Source organism: Humulus lupulus, chromosome X (genome assembly GCF_963169125.1).
Source record: "Humulus lupulus chromosome X, drHumLupu1.1, whole genome shotgun sequence".
NCBI lineage: Eukaryota > Viridiplantae > Streptophyta > Magnoliopsida > Rosales > Cannabaceae > Humulus > Humulus lupulus.
This window is the reverse complement of record NC_084802.1, coordinates 118,706,631-118,712,033: the sequence shown is the minus strand read 5'-3', so window position 1 is coordinate 118,712,033 and position 5,403 is coordinate 118,706,631.

Here is a 5,403-nt window from a genome sequence, read left to right as displayed (position 1 = left end):
AATGGGATCTTCATTAGTCAAACCAAGTATGTCAAGAACCTACTCAATAACTTTGACCTGGAGAACACAAAGTCCATGCTAACACCCATGAGCACAACCATCAAAATGGAAAAAGATGAAAAAGGTAAAGAAGTTGACATAACGAAATATAGAGGTATGATTGGTTCTTTACTTTACCTAATTGCTAGTAGACCCGGTATCTTATTATTGTTGGTCTATGTGTTAGATATCAATCTTTTCCTAAGGAATCTCAGCTAAGTGAAGCAAAAGAATCTTTAGGTATTTAATAGGCACAATTGATATAGGGCTTTGGTATCCTAAGAACACACATTTCAATATGACTATTAATTCTAATGTTGACTTTGTCGGATGTAAAACTGATAAGAAAAGTACTAGTGGAACTTGTCATTTCTTAGGAGACTCCTTAGTCTCTGGCTAGCCAGAAACAAAATTTTGTTGCCCTTTCCACCACCAAATCAGAATACATGTCCACTGATAGTTGTTGTGCCCAAATACTTTGAATGAAACAAACTCTTAAGGATTTAAATGTTAATTTTGATTGTATATCCATTAAATGTGAGAATACCAGCGCCATAAATCTATCCAAGAATCATAAAACACATTGATATAAGACATCACTTCCTTAGAGACCACATGCAACAATGTGATATTATCCTATACTATGTCCACGCTGACCTCCAATGAGCGGATATTTTTTCCACACCATTGAATGTGGAACATTTTTGTTTTATTAGGAGAGAACTAGGCATGACCAACCTGAATGAAGTATAAGGTTACCTAGCTCTTCTTTTAAATATACTCTTTTCTTTTTCCTTTTGTTTATTCTTTTTTTTAGCTTTTATGTTCTTCTTCAAGACATTTGGCTATGTAATATTTTGAATCAGTTACTTTAATTTGTAATGCACTTTGCACTTTCAGTTTATCTATGTTTATGGTTCATTTTGTTACATTTTTGGTATGCCTTTTTGCTTTGCTATAATGTTTGCTATGTTAGATTGGTATCTATATATTTATTTTGTGAATATTGCTTGATATGATACCCTATGCCACCGTTTTTTATGAAATAAAAGGAGGAGAAATATGTGATATATTATTTTGCAAATATTTCTTAAATTATACTAACACAAATGTATTTTTAACAATGTTTATGAGTGTATGATTAAGGTGGAGTTTCTAGCTAGCCATTATCTAGAAAGGTAAATGAAAAGGTAAAACTTCATTAGTATAAATTAAGAGAGAGCTTTGCTCATATTTCCTTAGTATTATTTACTTTTTATTTTCCAAATAATCAAATATTTGTTCTTGTCAAGTGGGCCATAGAAAGTGAAACCATCGGTTCCTGGTACCGAAACTTCACTATTTTGAGTGGTACGTCCTTTGTCACGACTACGCACCAAAAACTTCACACTATTGACATTGGGATTAAAAAACAGATAACAGTCTCTTAGGAATAACAATATCCTCATTTCTTTCTTGACGACTAAATTTAGTCCCTATGCCCCGAAGATATTGTGAAAAGAAAGTCAAAACTTTATCAGCAACATAACCCTCCCCTATATAACATTCATGACACACTTTATTCCTAACATAATTTTTCAACTTCTTCATATATCTTTCAAACGGATACATCCACCTACTGTAAATAGTTCCTCTAAGGATAACTTCTTGTGGTAAATCAACAATCAAATGAATCATTATGTCAAAAAATGGCTGGGGGAAAAGTTAATTCCAACTTGCACAAGATCTGTATCACTTGATCTTCTGCGTTCTCCATGTCCTTTGCGAGTAATGTACGAGCACAAATTTTCTTAAAGAAATTGCAAACCTAAATGATTGTCTAAGAAATGGACTTATCCAAGTAGCCTCAAACTCTTACTTGCAAAAGACGTCGCATAAGAATGTGACAATCATGAGATTTCAACCCAGTAATGTTGCTAAAATTTTCAGTCACTTTTTTAGAGATATTTGAATTGAAACCATTAGGAAGTCTAACTCCTTTTATGAATTGACAAAAAAGGCATTTGTCATTCGGTGTGAAACAGTACATAGGATGGGGTTTTATCAACTTGTTACCGCCTTCTTTGAGATGCAACTCTTTCCGAATACCCAATTTCTTCAAGGCTACACGTGCGTTGGTGGGGTCTTTAGATTTCTCATTCATCAGAAAAAGTACTAAGTAAATTGTTGCACACATTTTTTTCCACATGCATAACATCTAAATTGTGTTTTAGTTCAAGTTCGGACCAACAATCAAGTTCAAAGAAAATACTTCTCTTACTCCAGTTTAACTCTTTTTGATCTCACTTTCTTTTCACACCTCTGAAACTGACATGTTTACTAGGAAAACGACATAGAACACGCGCTAATTGTTGGAGTATATATGTACTTCTAAATTTTCTTTGAGGACGTCTTTTTTCATGTGACCCATCAAAGAAGATACTCTTCCTCCACTTATGGGTAGAGGATAAGAATCTTCTATGACCAACATAAGTTGTCTTCCCAATTACCCGCGATGAAGGAATGTCTTCGCTACATGTTGGACATGCCATATATCCTTGGCCACTCCTACCAGACAAACTAATACAGGAGGGAAAATCATTGATAGTCCATAAAGGTGCTACTCACATTCTGAAAACATTGTCCGTTGCGACATCTCTGTTTGAACACATTCATCCCAAAAAAATTTAATTCATCTACCACTGGCCTCAGAAAAACATCCATGTCCTTCCCAGGTGATTTTGAATCGGGAATCAACTTGGTTAGCATGAATGAAGACTCTTTCATGCATAACCAATGAGGCATATTGTATGTGTAGAATATTAGCAGCTACATGTTGTAAGACAGACTCATGTTACCAAATACATTAAAACCATCATCAGCCAAACTCAATCGAACATTTCTAGATTCTTTGGAAAAAATCGGATATCTGGTATCAAATTATTTCCAAGTACCTACATCAACAGGATGGTGCATCACACCATCTTCTTTCGATCATCCCGTACTATGCCAGGTCATATCCTTTGTTGTATGCCTTGAACAATAAAGATGCTTCAGCCTAGAAGTCAAAGGAAAGTATTACAACACTTTCTGGGAGACTTTTTTCCCCTTTGTGTCTTGGTCAACCCATCTGCTCTCACCACAAATAGGACAACTCTATTTTTGGGATTTCTCCTGCTAGAACAAACAATAGTTGTACTTGCAAGCATTGATTGATTGATAACCTAACCCTAACTTCTTCATTTTTTTTCTTAGATTCGTAGTATGAATCTAGAATCTTATTATCCTTCGGGATTGCAAATTTCAAATACTTTAAAAGTTCATCAAATGAACTATTTTCCATATATTCATTACCTTCATGTGCAACATTTTTGCTAAGAAGTTTCAGGAAGACAACCAAGTACAACTAGGGTATAACTCAGCTTCAACCTCATGAAACAAGTCATAAAATTAATTCTCCGCACTATTTCCACCACCATATGAAATTCCTTCATTTATGTCTTCTTCATTAGTGTCTTATTCTCCCATAACATCATTGATGATGTCAATCATCTCATTTGTTATTGCGGCCCCTGTCGTCCACTACTGGAGGAATATTAACTTCACCATGGTAAGTACATTTTACATATCGTTGCAGAAACCCATATGTGTATGTGAGCTTCCACCTCATCCTATTTCTGACTCAACATATCCACACACTAATTGCATGGGCACCTCATTTCTCCCGAAGATTTCACATGATTCTTGGCTATTTGTATAAAGGCTTGAAGATCATTCCAAAACTCATCAGAGTTACGCCGTCTATTTGTAATCTGTTACACCCAGATTTCGAGACCAGAGTTCTGACCTCGAAAAATGGGCTCGTCAAGTGTGAGCTCAAAAAATATGAAAACATTGTATAGTCAAACTGTAAAATCTCTGAAGTAAAGCAACGACCTCGAGGATGTGTAACCTTGGGATACTTTCTGAGTTCGAAATGGCACGACATTGGGGTATGTCAGTTACCAATTATCTTCGGATAAAACAGTCCGAGCTTGGGAAGTGCGAGCTCGAGTGTGATAGCTTCAGCAATATCTATCTACTCCGATCATGTCCTGAAGTGAGGTGGCAAGTTCACAACAGTTCCATAAGCCTTGACAGTCACAATGTCGATTGTTGACCTCGAAGACCTGATGAGTCACCTGGGATAGCCTGTTACGTGTGAACATATTTATTGTTGTGTAATCCCAATATTTAAGGGATATCATTTAATCTGTTATCCGTTCCCGATTCTTATGGGACGTTTCCATGTATATAGGAAATTTTGCATTTAGTGTCATTATTTGAATTGAAACACATAATATCTTCCCGAAATATGTGGGAATGAACTCTGTAACCTCCCCTATAAATAGAGGATGAATTACCACTTGTAAAGGATCGATATCTGACTGCCTAAGAGAAAGTTCTGGGTAATTCATCTTTGAAGAATTTCCAAAAAACTCTAAGTCTTAATAACATTGACTCATGGACTAGGCAGAATTAACTGCTGAACCACGTAAAAATCTTCTTGTTCCTCTTAATCATCCATTCGCTTCATAGTTTACATTGTTTAATTGCTCTGCGATTTAAGTTGACGAAAAATGGCGTCAACAGTTTGGTGCTTTCGTTGAGAGCATTAAGTAGTACGTACGTGAGTCTATTCAATCGAAGAAGCCTCCCTGAATCAACTATGGCCACGAATGATCCCAATGTTCCTAAGGAGGAAATCTTAGAAGAAGCTGACTACCCCCGGCACCCTGGGAAGCAGCCTATGATGAATTCGAACCCTGATGAGAGGAGTGGGTCCTCTGACTCTCGAGGACCACTGGCACCACCAGCCCCCAGGGACGATGAGGACATGTACTACAACCCTGAATGATATGTCCCTATTGTGGAGCTTGAAAATTGTAAACTGAGAAAGAAGTTGGTGGAGGCCAAGAAACGTAACGAGGAGCTGGCCAGATTGGCTGCAGAGGCACAAGCGGCTCAGCCCCCGTCTCCGCCAGAGGCCTAAGCTCTGCCTCCACGAGATGTTCATGTTCCACCACATAGGCCTCATGGGCGACCTCGCAAAAACGCTGCCACCTGAAGAACGAAGCAACCTCCGCTACCTGTAGAACAGCCTGCTCCCTCAAGGCCCCGGAGAAGTACCAGGGGTGGAGCTCCTGCCAACTCAACTACTGAAGTACCAGTCGAGATCGGGAATAACCGTGCCCCCACGGAGGCTCGGACCCAAAATCCTGGTAACACTCAGAACGTTCCTAAACTAGCACAGGCAAACTCGGAACCTTCTAGGCCCCGTAATGGATGGCAGCCACCATCACCCATAAGGCACCCACCATCGTCGATAAGGTATCCCTCACCAAC